This window comes from Aptenodytes forsteri, unplaced genomic scaffold (genome assembly GCF_000699145.1).
Source record: "Aptenodytes forsteri isolate BGI_AS27 unplaced genomic scaffold, ASM69914v1 Scaffold349, whole genome shotgun sequence".
Taxonomy (NCBI): Eukaryota; Metazoa; Chordata; class Aves; order Sphenisciformes; family Spheniscidae; genus Aptenodytes; species Aptenodytes forsteri.
The window spans coordinates 304,603-322,983 of NW_008794452.1; positions in this window are offsets into that span (position 1 = coordinate 304,603).

Below are 18,381 nucleotides of genomic sequence, written 5' to 3' on the forward strand. Positions count from 1 at the left end.
TAGTCCTAAACCAATGATTTTAACATCCTTCCTATTTCTAACAGGAACAAAAAAAACCGTTGGAAATAACTGAAGTGCTTTGCTTTTATGGATGCATATAGAAACCAAGTCTCAGGAACAAAAATTGTCACGTGCACTTGACAACAGCAGGCCTGTGTGTTTTTTCTTAAGGTTTGAGTCAGCTGAGAAAAAGTGCCATGTTGAGCATTACACTGTTTTTCTCTGGATAATTCAATGTGTGAATTATTTTGCTATTATTTCACTGTTTCCCTATACACTAGATTTCAAGAAAGCAATTTTATGTATACAATATGTAAGCACCCATGAAGGCCTGCTGACATTTGCTGGGGATTACACATAAAATCCTGCCATGGATGCAGAGAATACTCAGCTTCTTCCTCCAAAAGGCTAGTCATGTCTTCACATATGATGAGATATTTATTGAGTACAATGTTAACAGCTACCATATTGCTGTACTCCCACATTTGACGCAAATGTTGGCAAAAGCTACTGTGCCAGCTGCCCACTTACACACTCTAGCGGCACCTTTGCTATTCCTCAAATCCACAAATTGCCATTCTCATCCAATTAATGCTCAAACACTGGTGTGTTTTTTCTGCCTCACGTATTAGCAGATTTCTGTCAGAAAATAAATGATGAAGATGGATACACAGGAGCCTGCCAAACCAGACCGAAACCAGCAAAGTTAAGACTTTTTCAATGCCAGAAAATACCCTGGAGTGGTCTGTGGGAATATTATGAAAGAGAACCAAGGATTAGTGCAGAGAGTGAGGAGATTAAACTTTAATTAAAATGAACACTTGTATACAGTACATATGGCAGACAACTATTCTTATAGCTGTAATGAAGCAGAAGTCTTCCTGCAGTTACACAGGTCCTACCTCTCATCCTACCCAAGGAGTGGGCTTCTGCAGTGGCTGCTGGAGCACACATTATTTAGGTCGGTATAGAAACATGCAACTACAGAAGACCTCCCCTGGCATGGTGCTTTTCTGTAACAAAATAAGGTGACTTCCATAATCAGCATTTGTATCTAAACTGCACGCATGTTTTTTGCCCTCCTGCTTATAGACTGTGCTCCTCCAGCCCACGATGGTATGTTTACTACCAGGCCAACGCATGGGACCTGCATTCCCCTCTTGAGTGCACAGAAGTGGAGGTGACGATCGTTTCTGATAACTTTTCATCTCTAGAAGTGTTTATCTCAGATCTAAGCTAGTCTTTGCCTGCTGGCCTCCAAAATACGCTGCAAGGGCATAGTCAAGTCTTGAATTTGTGTCCTTTTTTATTTTTAAGTATGTTTACATGATTTTCTAATGGAGTTACATTTCTCATGTTTACAAAAAGAAAAAAATCAACTTAATTTGGTGCATGCCATTTCTATAGTTGTGTAATCACTTTTCTCTGTCCATGAAGCTTTATTTTGATTATTAGGAGGGATTTTATAATCTATAGACTTGTGATGAACAAGAGGCATGTAAAGATCATACTGTGGTGGTGGTGGTGATTGTCAAAATGTGAGGAAAAAAACCTGCAACTTTTGATGTGCATCCTTTCAGAACTCGATGGCCACTTAATATTTTGAAATAGAAATACAGAATATCAAAATATATCTAAATGCCATGCCAACATCTTTCCAAAATACCAGCAGTACTGTTCTTGTCTGGAGTTTGTGTACTAAGTCAAGAGGGGTTCTTTTGGAGAGTCACTGTTTCAATGCTTTCAAAACTCCTGATGTTATAATCCATTGCTATCCAATATTTTATTATTCTCAGTAGGACATTTACTGGAGAGATGAAACATGAGTAGACCATAATTAATCCTCTCAGCAGTTCTAGTTGTGTACTCGTGGCTGCGTGGAACTATTTACTCTTCAGTAGAAACCTGGTGGGTCTCTGCATTGCGATGGTGTTTGCCAGTATTCCCTTCTGACCTAGTCTGTGCTCTGGTGTAATGTTATCTTAGGGACATGTTTGACAGTTTAGAAGCAAAGTCTAGAAATAGACATCCACATGTACCTCTCTCAAAGCAGCAGGGCTTCTGCTGCTCCGACTCTCTGATAACTTCATTCCTTTACTTTATTCAGGGATCGCTGCACGTAAAGCATTCCTCCAGATCGTTGCAAAATTATTTGTTTATAGTTTCAGGGCATATTATGTTTAAATTACTTGAGATAGTGTCATAACAGGTATAAACTAATTATTCTAATCAATGCTGAAATACAGTGCCGCCAAGTTCCAGGCGTCGCTTTAGAATGTCTTCCTGTGAAAATCCTTCTGTGCTGTTCCACTGAGGCTAATTGGGCTGGATCCTTCCATTTCAACCCATGTGTCGAAGTCAGTGAACTTCCTTCTTGCTATCACTCTGGGAAGAAAGAACATAATCTCTGTTTTAGGGGACTTCGTAAGAGTTGTTTTATCCTTACACTTTTCCTTACCCCTCTATTCCTTACTTGGCAAATATATAGGTGTTATATATAAATACAAAAATATTTATATTGCATATGCTATGTTATTAGGTGAATGAATTAAAAAGGCAACTCAGCAAAAGTGGGTTGAGAGCGGGAGAATGAAAACCATGACTTCAGTGCAGAAGAAAAAGCAAAAAGTTTGCAGAAGCAGAGAAAAACTGTTACTTCAGAATTCTAATAAGCAGTATTAGTGACTTTTAAAATAATAATGTCTGCTGGGGCACGTACAGAGGAGCACTAAGAAAGCTCAGCTATCTGGTGACTGCCAAATGATACTGCTCTGCAGCCGCTGCCTCCAACACAAATAGCTCAGCTGCATTTAAGTATCCTTACTGGAGGCAATCAATCACATATGCAACAGAGCAGTTATAAATAAGGTCTGCGGTTCATATATACATTCAGTTATTTTTGCAACTAAGCTATATTCACATCCAAAATAAATATTTGGATAACTGAATGTCTCCCTCCTAGAAGGAGTGGAGAAAAAAAAGAGTGCAAATTGACAGCATAGGTCAAGAAATAATTGAAATTCAGAATTCAGTGCCTGGATGCATTTCATCTTCAGAACCAAAGCGTTGCCACCCTGTGCAACCTTTCGAAAGACATTGGCGCCTTAGGCTTAAGTACCTAATGTCACAGTGAATGAAGAGATCCAGACAGCCAACTTACTGCTCATGATGGAAAACAACACAGCAAGTGGAAGGAGGAGGAGCACTCTAAGAATATTATAAAAAATGCAGAGATAGGTTGAAGAAAATTGTTAATAGAAAATACATCTTTGAGCAGAAAGTTAGCTTCTTGAAATTCCCCATGTCTCTGTGTTTCTCAGTGTGACGATAGCAAAATGCTTTGAAAACACTGATTTTTTTTTTTTTTGTTATCAAATGTCTGCCCCACAAAGAACACTTGTTTTAGAAATTTCAGTCAAGCATGCATCTGCACACTGTGGGTTACCAGCTCTCCAGAACTGTCTCAAGGAGTCTGTCTAAAGTATGATGAACTTGTTCGCATGTATAACACCAGTGAGACACACAAACGGATTCACTTGCTGGGCATAGGACAGCAAAGCAGGAGACTCGCAGTGCTGGTGTGCCCAACAACAGCACTGAGCAAGAGCCAGAGAGCTCAGTAGGGCTAACATCATCAGTCACTGTGGTAACACGTCTACTCGCATTTAGTAATTCAGTAATAAACACGTGAAAGTCTCATTTTCTTTATTGACTGTATCTAGTCAGGTGATCAATATATCATTACTGTTTTTCCCTCATGAAACAAGAATGTGCAGTATATCTTCTCCTAGTTTTGGGGTTTTTCCTCCTTACTTTCCGTCTTTTTGGCCATTCTCTCTACCTTATATTTCAGAGCTATTCTGCAGGGCTTAAGAGAAGACAGGTGCAAGTACTGTGGATTTGTTCTGCCTGTGATATTTCATTGTAAATGGAGCCAATGTTAGGAGCTTTAACCTTTTTTTCCTTGATTTTGGCCTTGATCTTACTGCCAAGGAAATGCACATCAACCAGTGTTTTACACTTTAAGGAAAAAATGCAAACAGAAAAAAAATTGACAAGTTTTTGATAAAATATGCATGTTTAGGCTGTGTTTTCCATTTGAGAGGCTGATAAAGTCCAGCATGAAAAACATTTTAATGTTGACTAATTTCAGAATTACAGCTTTTTGAACAGGAAAAAAAAAACAGAAATGACCCCTTTTGTTTATAACTAGTGTAGCGACAGGGCAGAGGTGAAATGTCCTTAGTTGCTTCTATCTTTAAGAATCCAGTCTTTACCAATGTATTATTCCAAATCCTTCACTGAATAATTTGCATAATGATTTCAGTTTCTGTGAGTCTCATCACCAGCAAATTTGTTCATTAGAATGTATATGAAGGACAAACATAGAAGGAACTGAACACAGCTGAACTGAAGTCATAAAAAAGTTTGAGCAAATGGTCGTGGATTTTTTTGCAGTATTTTCTCAGCTCTCTTAGGAACCGATTCAAATCTCATCTAAAAGCAGTGAAAAACCTCCATCACTTACTGAGTTTTGTAAATCTGTGAGCCTTCTATACCTCATGCTCAGAAGTAAAGACAGTACAGACCTTCCCCTGTTTTTGACCTTTTTTCTGTAGGTGTGAAACTTGTTGAGGTATTCTCACATTACTACAAACAGCCTCCACCCATGAACATCGTTAATCTCTCTGGTATGTTCAGGTCTTGCATGTGTTGGCTTTTTGCCATTTTATCTGAGCACAATGTTCTTAAAGCTTGCAGTATGACACATGATACAGCAAAGGAAAATAAAGAAAGGAACAGAGCAGACAGTAATAAATATGAATGAAAAGGGCAAAAGAGCCTCTCCGCATTTTCCATCCATTCTGCTACTCTTGCTTCTTTTCCCTTCTCTTTATCTTTTGTTTTACATTCTCCTCTCTCTGCCATCAAGATTTTAAACATTTTAAGTCATTCCCTCTGTCTTTCTCTACTACGAGCATGAGTTATGAGGAATGAGCAATAATGAATGAATGCACTCTTCCTTAGGAGCAACAAGCAATACGCTTACAGCAGGAGCTGCTGACACAGCACATGGGGAGACTGAACGGATTAGCACAGCACAGTTTTATAAATCAGCATGCAAAAAATGTCAGACATCGTGTGTCACCACGCAGTAGCTGGTTAGGAAGAACAACTTGTTTTTCTCCAACCTGAACCTACCCCAGGAACAACCCATTTGCAATCTCTAGGCTCCAGGTTTTGGAGCTTTTTGTTCAGTTCTGGTTTGGTTTTACTTAGGATTAAAACTTACTTGCTTAGTTACCTCCCATTTCATTCCCCGAGCATCTGGTTAGCTAAATATCAGGTAGTGGATTATCACACAGGATTCTGTGGTGAGGTGCAACTCTTATTTAAGTTTCTTGTATATATTTAAAAGAGGGTAAATTTTATTCCTGTTGGCTTTTTATTAGCTTTGGATATTCGGAAAACACTTTCAAGATGGCAATACCTGTGTTGAGCTCCAGATCCCCTGCTGTTTTGCCGTTCAAATTCTGCTCTTTACATGTTTTCTTTCTCAGTCCTTACGTAAGGAGATTACATAAGAGAAGACTGTAATCTCCAAAATAATTTACCATATTAAACAGCAACTACCATCAATGGATCTTTATCAACCGCCTGGAGCAGAAAGGAGACACATGGCTGTACATTTGGAAACTGGTTGTTTACAGTACTCATCAATGCTTGCTGCCAATCATGGGCAGATGTCATCAACAGTCATTACGCAGCTCTGAAAATAGAATCAGACTTGACCTGGACAGGTCCTCAAACAATTGATAAACTGCCTCTGAATGATGGAAGTGTGTGGAGTCCATTCTCTCCACCAGCCTCCTGCTGCTTGGGGATCCTGCAGACCCAGAGCTAGGGCACTGTGGGGAGGGGGTACTCAGTTGGGGTGTACATGTCAAGCTGAAGTCTCCTCACCCCTAAGAGTTATGGTTTCTTTATGTGTCCCTGATCTGCCCGCGTGGAGAGGAACATGACCAGCATGTGCCTGCTGATCCCTGCAGCAGTTCTGTGTCATCTCTGCAAATGGCAAGTTATATTTGCCCCTTGTTGTTCTTCCTTTTTCTCTTTTCCCCAGAAACCACTGGTAAGCAAAGAGAGCGAGCAGGAGAAAGCACTTTGGGGAGGAGAAGGGCAAAGAGGTTTTGAGAGCACCTCTGCCATGTGTGTGCTTCTTTGGCTGTCCCAGCCACCGCGCTCTGCCCTGGGCAGGGAAGAAACAGCATCAGAGTGCAGAGAGGCTCCTGTGCCTCTGTCTTGCCCACTTTCCCAAACCATGTGAACTCGGTATTGAGAGCTGGCATCACAGCTCTGACAGCACTCCTGCAATTACTGTGTTGTATGGAAGGGGACAACCTGCCATGGTCTCATATTCATACGTTTTCCCAAATCTGGCTTCCTCTGCTTAGCTCCCACCAGAGGATGAAGAGTACAGAGAGCGGTTTCCTTTCCCCTTCCTTCCCCCACTCTCACGCAAGGCTTGAGAGGAACACTGCCTCCTCCTTTTCTTTGAGAAGTGCTGGCGAGCACAGGCTGTTACAGTCCACTGCATACGGTGCCTTGGCATCAGAAGCGGTCAGCTGCTCCCATGCTCCTGTTTGCTTGCTCACGTGTGGCAGAGGGCGTGAGAGAAAGGGAAGCAATGCTATACTTCTGATATAAGGCATAGCAAGCATTGTGTGCCCGCAGCTCCAGCCCAGCCTACCAGTGTCTGTCTGCTCTTTAGTTAGCAGGTGGAACATTACAAGTGACTTGCACTTAGTTGCTCCCCTGTGCAAACCCCTCTGATCTCCAGCAGGCCTGGAAGACGTGATTTAAGGCTGTAAGAAATGTGTTGCTTAGCCTTTTTGGAAGTGCACAGCTAGTGCTCATGTGGTAATGTTATCTTTGAAATACAAGAGTGCTTTGTAAAGGCTACCAATACTGCTAAACGTAATGACAGGAAAAAAGAATTTTTAAGGTATGTCTCTGTCAGAACGATATTCTGTTTGTCAGAAATAGCCAACAGTCCTCCCACAACGGAAGAGGGCTGGATATCTCTTTGCTATTTGCTTCTCCTCTTTTACAGTCTCTAGAAGGGTGCATGCAGAGGGGCTTTCTGTCTGTCTACTTTCCCAAAACAAGGACACCGCAGCCATAATCTTTTGGTGACAAAAACGTTGGACTGAATCAAAGTTTGTTATGAGCTATATAGCAGAACATACTGTTATGCTTTATCTGTGCAGGGAGTGACCTCTTTATTTAACAGCAGTTGCAGCCACAGAAGTATTTCTGACTACGGGTTTTGTTTTTATGCTTTTCCAAGTATTCTCCTTCTCCCTTTTGGTTGTTCTTGAAGTTGTGACATGAGATCAGGGAAGCTTAAGAGCTTAAGTGACTTCTTAGCGTACCATCATTTCAAGATGAATAAGCGTTCATGAAGACAGCCTGTGGGAAGGGAATTGATGTACTATTTGAATGGCCTGACTTTATAATTCATACAAAACTCTCTCGGCAGGAGTGTGCCCAGTGCTGAACACTTTGCCTTAGGGTTCAGATGGATCAAGCAGTAATAAGACTCCATGGCTAGTTGAGGGGTAATAAGAGGAGAAAACAATTTAAAAGCAATGAAAGAAGATACCCACAATCATTGTAGCAAAGCTTTTGCTCCCACAGCCTGTGGAACCACCACATAATAGGTTGGAGAACTGACCCTGCTCTCAGTTGCCTGCTTTGCACTGCACGTGGGATTGCAACCTCAGTTTGGGAACAACTGGCTGAAGGAGAGGCAGCTGGCTGCTCTGCTCGGCTGTGTTTTGAGATGAGCAATTTTCTGTTGAGGTCAGCAAGAGTTTGACAGTATAAGGAGTTCAGACCACCATCCCTAGAGAGGGTGGAGAAATCCGAAAAGATAAAATAGGGATAAGACCATACGTTCTCTCTAAAACTGGTTGCATGATCTATTTCAATCTGAATATATTTGTCCATAATGTGTTTTTCCCAGCAAGATACAGGAAGGAGGCTTTACTCCAAGATGAATTCACAGTTTGCATAAAGCTTGCATAATATTTCCATTTAGACAGTGCTGTCAGGGAGTCATTTTAATGAGTGCTGAAAACCCCAAACCAACTGTAGTCTAATCCCACTGCTTGCTCCTATTTCTGTATTGACACTCCTGCCACCTCCCAGTCATTTGCCTTCTGCAACCAAACAGCCGCACATTGGGAGTGAGCATCTTTGCCCAAACTGTCTGCTATTTAATAATGCTCGCTGATAACAACTGTTCTCGTAAGTTCTAGATGGCACGGTTTCAAATGCTGAAGCACTGTGCACCAAAATAAAACCAAGACCCAGATAGTTTGGTTTTCCCCACGTTAGCCATCATGTTCACTGCATTTTTTTTTTAGATGATTTTTTGCAAGTTTTAATTAAGAAGGTAGTTTTGAACTACCTGGTGAGAGGAGTGGGGGGACCAACCTCTGCTTTGACAGCTGGGCTTCCCAATGTGTGTCTCATTTGTCAGTAAGCATCCCTGACCCCTCCTAAGCATGGGAAGAAGCCCTGAAAACATCTTGGAGCACCTTCCTGTGTTTTCTCCCTGAATTATTTGCTGTCATGTTTTTATGGGACATCACTGCTCCTGTGCTGGAAGCAGGAAGGTCTGCTTGCAATTCAGGTAGAGGCCAGTCACGTGCATTTTTGGTGTTTGTGGTAGCCCTGTTATTAACTTCTGAGGGCATAAGACTTAGTCATCAGGCTATAGATAGCCTATGGGTCTGACAGCTGCTAATCTCATTAACCCTTGGACTTAGCTTGATTTATACTTCATTTGCTTCCCCTAGTTCATAGTTATATATTACTCAACTTCAAGAAAGAACAAAACCACAGGGGAGACGATAAAAAAGTGGTCACGGAGCATTTTTGCTCAGGCCTCAAACTCTCTACAGAGAATGGAGGATTTGGATATAATTTAGTGCCACTGGCACTCATTTCTATTGCATTATTAGGCAAATGTGAATAGTCCTTGGTCGGTGCTAAAGAATTTCAGTTTTCCATCTCTTCTTAGGCTCACTCTGTGCCATATCTGCCTTTTCTGAATAACTTTGCTTGAATGAATTTTATGAATGTAAACACACATATAGTAATAAGTTTCTAGAGTTTTCACTATAAATGAACATTTGGCTCTGCTCCAAAAATATGCACAGGTTTCAGTACTGTCTTAATACCAGAGCTACTTCATTCGTGGCAGGAGCTGTTTGGTGGTACACAGATATTAAGAGGGTTTTGTGCAGTTTTTGTATGACATTAGCTATATCACTGTAGACGTGTATAATTAGGCTGGTGCAACCTCTACATTAATTTGATGGAGCTACAGCTATAAAATATGTTTAAAAGGGTAGTGACTGTTCTGAAAATTTAAGGAAATAAACTGTAGCAGTGTAGCTATTGTCCATGCAAAATAGTAGGACTAATCTAGATGACAAGTACAAAAAGTACAAAACTCTGTATAGTTCCACCTTACACCATTACTTTTGTTGCTCTGCTGGATCTGCTATTGTAAAACTTTTCTGTCACTTCTATGCACAAATTCGTATTTCCGCAGCATGACAAGGAATATGTTATGAGACTGATAAAATCCATGGAAGACAGCTTTCTTGTCTAGCGGCAGCTACTGTAAATTGTTCTGCTGAGGACAAGACACCAGAAAATGTAATTTCCCTAAAAAAAACCAACCGCTTCAACACAGAAAACAATGTATTGCTTTTTTGCTGTTCTGTACCTCATTTCCCCTCCCCGCCCCAGAAATGACCAGGTGGATGTCATGTGGTCAAACCTAAGAAAGTACTGTCAGTGGCTAAATTGAATTTGTGTGGAGATATATTAATCAGAAGTTGGCATCGAGACAGATGGGAGTAGATGAGGTTAGACTAAAAAGGGAGAAAAATAAAAACAGAATTAAGAAGAAGAAAAAGACTGGTATTAAAAGGAAAAAATAGAGAAACAACTCCAGTAAATTTGGTAAAAAAAGCTCATGTAAGATATCAGGTTAGCAGTTAGCATGAAAGAAAAAGAGGAAATTAGAGAAAAAGAATTTACAGATGATGGGCTTTTGGTGCGAGTTCAGCAGGTCACAGATAAGCAGTGATCAGACAAGTCTGAAAACAGACCCGCGTTCCATCACACAGGAGCCACTGTCAGACCTCTGTCATTAGGCAACAGCTGTGCCTGGATAAATGACTACTTGTTCTGCTTTGCAGCCAGCACTGTCCCTGTGAGCATGTAGTGTAGATTAAGCCCCCTGAACTTTGGACAAGGAGGTGGGGGGCTAGTGTTAGCCTAGGAGAGAGAGTTTTGCCCTATTTGTTTGCTGGTCTCGTTTCTCATTCCAGAATATATTGCAGATTATCAGAGACGGTTGTTGCAAACACATAAAAGAATAATTTCAGGGGCATTCACAAAGACTAGATTTAGCCTCAGGATGGTTTTCTCCAGCAGCTTCCTGCAGAATCAAGAGAAAGCATTTCCTCTGGGGCAACTCAGGGCACCTACAATGAGCTCCCATTGAGACACTCTGCTGAAGATTTTACCACTCCCCACTGGCTGTGGAAAGATCCTAAGGCAAATAAGCTCCTCAGGCTAAAGGTGGCCTTTGCAACTATCCTCCTGTGCAGCCTGGTTTAAGAACCAGGAGCAGTCAATCAGTCACTAACAGATTTTGGAGTCAGTTCTATGATTTTCAAGGCTCTCAGAATGCCACAGTTCCTCCACTGACTTTAAGCACTCCGGGGCACTGCGTATGTACAGCAACTGGAAATCTGTAGGAATTGCTGTAATATCAATAAATAACATACTGCAGCACTGCGATATATTCAGAACACAAGTAATGGTAATAGGACATCATTCAGAGCAGAACATGGTTTAATTAAAACGCTTGTGGATGTTATTAACAAAACAGTGCTATAAACTAATGGTCACTTTATTATCTGTTCGTGTACTCTATCTGATCTGCCTGTATATGCATGCTAAGTGGGCATACATTCCTACCAGAGCAAAAACATGTAAAACACAGCTCTTAATTGCTGTTTCTAATGTATTTCCTTGTGAAATTCTAATTGTGGATCATGTATTTAAATAATCATAGATCTGAAAGACAGTATAAGAGCTTGTAGTAAGTGTCTATGAGTCAAGTGAGTGAAATTTAAGACTAGTCTCGCTACGCATCCAGGCTCTGAGCCAAGGAGAAGGAATGTTTGGGTGTCCCTCCTCTCATTCATTTAACATAATTTTCTTTCTGTTTCCTTAGCAGTTAATTAGCTGTGTTCATGGTAGCAGTGGGGGATAAGACAATGGTGTCTTTCCTGTCTTGCCACGTCACCTCAATCATAGCAGATCTCAATGGTACAATAGCTGGCAGGCAGCAACATTAATCTAGAACAACCATCTTCTGTGCTTACACAACAAGCTTAAAGCTCTATGGTTATAAGAAAACTAGATGAGTAGATGACATTGATGAACTAGTCACTTAGACTTTCTTTATTAACTTTATGTATTACTGAACTGTACCTCCTTCTTGGCTGTCTTTGAAGAGTTTTGATGTCATCCAATGAAAGGATGTAGTATTATGAGGAAAATCTAATTCACAGGATCAGTTGAGAGAGTTTAAGAAAAGCCTTTGTGGAAAGGGGAAGGGCAGTAGGAAAGACTTGAGAAGATACTGTAATGGAAAGCCAGCAGACATGTGTCTTGTTCCAATGAAAATGGGAAACGCTGGGGAGAGAATGGGTCACTGTGGGCTACTTAAGCAAGAAAAGTAAAATATGAACTGCACTGGAAACAGAAAACTGGAGGGCCACCAAAACAGGCTTTTATATTCCAAGTTTAGTGCACATGAGAAAAACAGGGACAGCATGAGGATACACTGAAACAGTTGCCAGGAGGTTAAAGATAATATGAAGAGACTCTGTTATAAGTCCTGAAGGCCCAATAATGCAAAATGACTTGACCAAGAAAATACTAATTGTAATTGATTTGTAATAAGGAGATAAATTTTGAGAACAGTTCTTATTCCCACTAAAACTAATTGGACTTTTGCCATGAAGTTTATTGGGAAGGGGATTAAACTTTGAATAATGGCTTGGTTAAGAAATCATTGATGTAATTGTGAACTGCTGGGAAAAAGTAACTAAGAAATACATAACGAAATACCATCACTTGAACAGATGCATCTGAGGTGTCCCTTTGGGTATTTATAGAACTGATGGAACAACGAGTTGCTAAAAAAACCCAGAGAGAATTGAGGAAGTATCAGGAGACTAATGAAGTGTCATGTCACAAGTCTTTAAAAATTGAATTAAGAGTAACTATGGAAACTATTGTCTTATGGGCATGACTCCAAATTGAAATAAACACTATAAATATTAAAGCAGAAAGGGAAAATGTATTCATATGGAGGTGAATAGTATAATGAGACCCAGATATGACACAAGTGTACTACAGTAAACTAAGCCAGACAAATTAGAACGTTTATCCCTCCACTTCTTTTTAGATGAAGCCAGAAGATTAGTAGAGTACAGAATAGCATCGAGACTTTACAAAGGCGTTTGATGCTCTGCCACATAATATCTTAAGGGAATTACCGAAACAAGTCAGCTTGGGCTAAAATTCACTTAAAGGTATCACAGGCTGGCCACTGAACTGTAGACAGAAAGTAAATCTGAATAGCAGTCAGCATTGTCAAGGATAAATGGCTGGTAGTATCCTTTAAAGGTCAAGACATGGTCCAATATCTGAAGGATAAAGCTCTAATTAAATGTGAAAATGATACTAAAGTAGGAAGAATGATTAACAGTACAGAGGAGAAAGGAAATACAGAAGGTTCTAGTTGTTCTCTAAGGATACTATGGATCTAATAAAGTGAGGCTAAACTTAAAAGCGAATTAATAAATGATAATGCTAAGCATTAACAGTACTTTGTGCCCATTAGGCAACAAATAAATTTTATGAAGCTACAAATACATTATTTTTGTCCATGAAAGAATTTGTCTTTCTTAAATGCTTATTCAGGCTTTATAAAGCTGATCAGAAAACTGAAATTCAGAAAGCAGCAGCATAAATAGCATTAATAAAATGATAATTTGCTTGATATCTTTCTGTTTATCTGAGAGGGACATTTGCTTTTAATTGTTCACGTTGCTCAGAGTAGGTTGGGAGTTGCACACCCAGATGTTACAGTTGGAAGGCTCCATACTCTGAAGTGTTCATTATGAATGAGGGTGGCGTGGTGGTGGTGGGTGGTAAGGAATGAAGGCTTAGACACCAGGGCCTTTCCTTGATTGTGCTGGGTCAGACCAAAGACCTACCTAGCCCAGTACAGTCTCTTTAGCAGTGGCTGAAAATGGATGTTTACAGAAGATGAAGAGCAGGACAAGCACATATAGCAGTCTTCAGTAACTCTTCCCCAGACTCTAATAATTTTGAGATTAGGGACTCTGAATCACTTGTGGGTTTAGCAACTCTAAAGGGTTTCTTTTCCGTGAACTTTTCCAGCCTTTCCTTGAACCAATGCAAACTTTTAGCATCAACACTATCCTTTGGCCTTACAAGTCTAACATGAATTGCACGAAGTACCACCTCATTCTGTTTGTTTTGAAGCTGGTTGCTATTAATTGCATTTGATACCCTCTAACTCTTTTACTGGGAGACTTGGCAAACAGACTTTGGCTACCCTGTTTGTGCTACTCGTGCGTTAGTGAATCTCTATCACATATCCCCTTGGTTGCCTTTTTCACAGACTGATTGTCTTTTTATCTGAGTAGTAAACTAGCTTTTCCCATACAAAAGCAATTTTCACATCATACTATACAAAAAACTACAGATTCAAGACTAGGTCCCCTGGCACCAGAAGTCACAAGATTACTTCAGAATTGTATCTTTGATGTTTTAAAGTATGCTTTATGGCCTTGCAAGAAAAGCCTGAATGCATGAACTGAATGCAATTGCTGAAATGAAGTCTTCCTAACAGGGAAGGAGAGACATTTTGAGATGTATGAACTACTGCATACCTCTCAATGGAGAGTTCCCAGAAATAGTGAGGGCTTCCCAGCATTGCGAGCAACATCAAAGCAGAAAACAGCAGACAGACCCCTTTCCAAGAGAGCTGCAGCCTCACTGCTGGACTTAGTGTCAGGGTGCCTGGCTGTGGTTGTTACGTTTGCGGAGGGTGGGAGAAAGAGGGAGAGACTTGCTCCAGAGCTAAGCCTAAGCACTGCTGCTCTGCTTTGGATTTTCTTAGAGAAAAAAGGGGGACCTGTGCCATCATCCTCCTTGTTTGAGCATTTGAGGAGGTTCTTGCTTTGCTATGTGAGAAAAAACAAAGAGGTTCCCAGTGAGATAACTGTGCCTAGTGCTCTAAATTGTCATACATCAATGTCTGTCTCCGTGTAGAAAAGGAAGCTGTGTCGCATTGCACATTAACTGTATATAGTCGTGGCTTTCACTTAGGGTCTTAAATCCTTTTTTCCGTCTTTCTGTCGCCACTGTGTGGATTTTACTTCAGTCCTATGGTATTTCAAGAATATCTCATACACAATCCTTTGCAAGTATGTGCCTTTGCATGCTTGAAACACTGACATGTCCACTAATGATAAAGAATGACTGTGAAATCGCAAAGCATTTTTTTCCCATGAAAATTCAGGAGTTAGTTGCTAATCTTAGTCAATGCTCCTTTAGGACTGACCCAAAATGCTGGATACTGGTTTTGACCCTTCTGTTTATCTGTCCTTTAATATTTTGCTTTTCTCCTCAAAAGTGATATATTAACAGGGAAAAAAAGGATGTCTTTATTTCCTCCCTTGTTTTTCTTTCCTGAAAACTATGTCTGTAGCCTTTCTGCCTTCTGCTTGCACAGTCCACTGAGCAATAACACAAGTCTTTTTTATTCCCAAGTGGGAAGGAAGAGCTGGAACTCCGAGTCTTTCTGAAGTCTGAGAAAGGAGGTTTCTTTTATAACTTGCAAATAAAAACCTGCTAGTGTGAAATACAAAAGTGTTTTCAAATAGGAAGAATGGGGTTGCCTTACAGGTCTGTGCTGTACTCTGCTGCTGCTGCGGAACAGATTTCCCGAAATGGAGCGCAGCACAGGCAGGACAGAACTGGGTTTGTTTGTGGGGAGGAGAGGAGCACGCAGCACCTTTTCCTCTTGCTTTTGTGGCTTGAATGAGGTTGTGGCTTTTAGGAAAGAAGCCACACACCTCTCTGGCTGGCTGGCTGCCTCTCTGTCTGTCAGCTGTAGAGTGGTAGCCCTGCAGCAAGATCTTGGTGATCTACCTGGGGGGCTGTGCATGCCAGGCTAAGGCACTGTTGAACCTACCCAGGCAAGAGGTGTGTGTCACAGCTCATGTTTCCTGGTACATGTATTGTGCTAGAAAATGCTGCTTCTCTCTCCTTATGTGAGGTTGCAATAATAACAGACCCACTCTTGTTGAACTGCAGAAATTGTTAATACTCTGTTTAATGTTGAAAGTGCTAAAGGCTGCTGTTGTGGCAAATTCTTTGCAAGCTTTTGCATGACAGTCTTGTCTCTAATGTTGTGCTGCCATTGGCAGACTTCCCATTACATAATGTTGACCCATATTTGTTATATGTGACATTTTTTGCTAAACACTGTCAGGGATAATCCGTCACAGAATAAACTTTCTGATTATACGCTGAGACTCTGTCATCCTTTAGTACAAACGTAATTTGTGCCTCAGACAATGCTACTCCTTGTTAAGACAAGCAGAGTACAGTTCTTTCAGGTAAGAAAAACACCAAGAGAGTATCGTGTGCTTTGAGACTGAAATACCTAGGACTAAATTCACCGCAGAATGATTGCACAACAGAATCACATCTGGGAGTAATTTGAGCTTTAAAAAATGTTGATTCCCAGCCCAGGTGATGGGAGTAGAGATTGGCTGAAGGAAGCATGAAGTCTGAAGTGTGACTCGGCAAAATGCTGTCTCAGGCAGGTCCAGCTTGTTTCATGCTTCAGAAAAGCGGAGCTGTGGAAAAGGTTTCTCTGCTCTACTCTTCCACTGAAGTCTGACAGTATTTGTAGACCAGCCAGTCTTTTCTTCCAAAAAAAAGTGTAATGGTCTGAGGAGATAAATAGATATAGCTCAGCCAGGGGTTATTGCTAAAAGGCAGATGAGAAATGAGATGCCTTGGAGGAATGGGACCCACCCCCAAAGCTGTCTGCTTTCAAAGAGCTATGCAAAATCCATCCGTTCTTAAAAACCTGATTTCAGTTGCATAGAATAAAAAGTCGAGGGGAGAAAGGTGTATAAAATAGAGGCAGGGAGAATAAAATGGGAATTCTCTCAGTATTCAAGAACAGGATCTGCTTCAAACGGACTTTATATAATGTTGTAGCAAACAAGTAACAGGATTGTGTGAGCTCCTGAAGCGTCTGCCACAGACGTCTGGAAAGGAATGAATGTGGAACATAAGGCTGAGAGACTAAATACACTGTCTTCAAAGAAATTTTCCAGCCTTACGTAGGAGATGACTGTGTGCTAAGAACGGTTGCAGTATCGAGGAGAAAGGTTTTGCTTCTGTGCAAGAAATGAATGCTTGTCAGAGCCAAAATTAAAACCTGATGAATGCAGTCTCGCCCAGTTTCATTTCTTCCCTCTCAGATTCTACATTTGTCCTCATTCTGTCTGTGCATTCATTCATATATTCCTCTCCCTTCCCACCTCCCCATTGACTCACACTCTCCCTCCCTGTTTGTTACTGCTTCCCTTTCTCTTCCTTTAGGTTTCCTTCCCACTCATTCCATTTCTCCTCTGCCTGACCTCTCTGCACACATTTTCCTTTGTGGTGAAAAAACAGCAGAGAGACAAAGAGGAAAAAATAGAAGACGAGCAAGGAAAGGAGGGGGCAAAGAGGAGATGGTGCAGGAAGGGTGCTCAGCGTTGCACTTTCTCCCCGTGCTGCACTACAAATCTTTGAAGGTGCTGTAGGAGTCAGGGCTCCTAAACCTGTTCCTTTCTCCCAGGCAGCAGCACTCGGCAGTGGCTTTGTGAAAGGTAACACCAGAGCTCATTTCCTCAGATTAGTGTCCCTAGAAACCATAATAAAGAACAGAATAATCCCAAAATCCAGTGGGCAGCCGTGAGTGACAAACATCTGGCTGTGCATGGAGCTTGCCACCACGCCAGATCAGCGAGGACATGATAGGAGACTGGGTGGCTCTTGGGACTCCAAAATGGGAAATGGGAGCTTTAGGAGTACTCCGGACTTGCTGGCATGCAATGCTGATGAAGATACATCACTGCCTTGAGCTTTGTTGGGGGCCAGTGTGCAATGAACTGGTGTTTCTCAAAGCAGCCAGCACTGGTGTCTCAAAATGGATGGCCAAATGTTGCCAATTTTGGTTTAGTGAAACAAAAAAGAGGTGCCAGCAATGCTTATTGTGATGTGTGGTAGGAAATGGGCTGAAACCACTTTATCTGTAGACTGGAAATCCCATCCGAGCACGACGAGCTTGATCCCAAAGTCAATCTGTAAACTGTAGAAAGTGCTGCGCTCCCGCAGCCCCCGAGGCCCAGAGGCTGCTCCTTTGTCCACCCTGTGGACCTGTGGTGAGAAGGGAGCCGAGCTGTCACACCCACCGGTGGTGCAGTGCTGCACAAGTTTTAATTTATTCTCCTGTTGCTCTTTATTTAAATTTTCTCTTTTTCTAGCCTCGTTCTTGTTCCTGAAACCGTTAACTGAGGTGGAATTGTTTCTCCCAATGAAAAAAAAAAAATCTTACTTTTCACAAAAGCTTGGTAGAAATAGCACCGTACACTGCGAGTTGTTTCTCCTTCCCACAAGAAGTGCAGGAGGGAAGTGTGCAGGGCAGATAGCCAGAAACGACTCATTCCTGTACCCTGTCCTGCCATCTATAACCTTCTGCCAGCTTTTCTTGTCCTATCAATTTAACAATGGGTAATGTTTCTTTCTTCAAATTCTTGCATAATTGAAGGATCAAAGCGAACGCACACAGCCCTTGCAGTTTAGTGTGATTTATGTACAGTGGTTGTGGTGTACTGTGTGCTCAGGGAAGGGAAATCAATAACCGTGGGTTGCTGGGGTTTTTGCGTTGATGCGACTCTCCTTGGGTTATGGAGTAACCTCGAAATAAAACGCAAAACGGCGCCAAGCAGGACAGGTGTGGGCAGCCGTGCCCGAAGTCGGCCGGGTGAAGCCCGGACCGGCTGTTCGCAGGGACTGTACCCAGCGGCGCCTAAACCGGCGGGTTTTAACCCCCCGGCATCTCCGGTGCCTCCCGCGCAGGCCCCGGCCGGGCGGCAGGGCTGTGGCTCGGGCGAC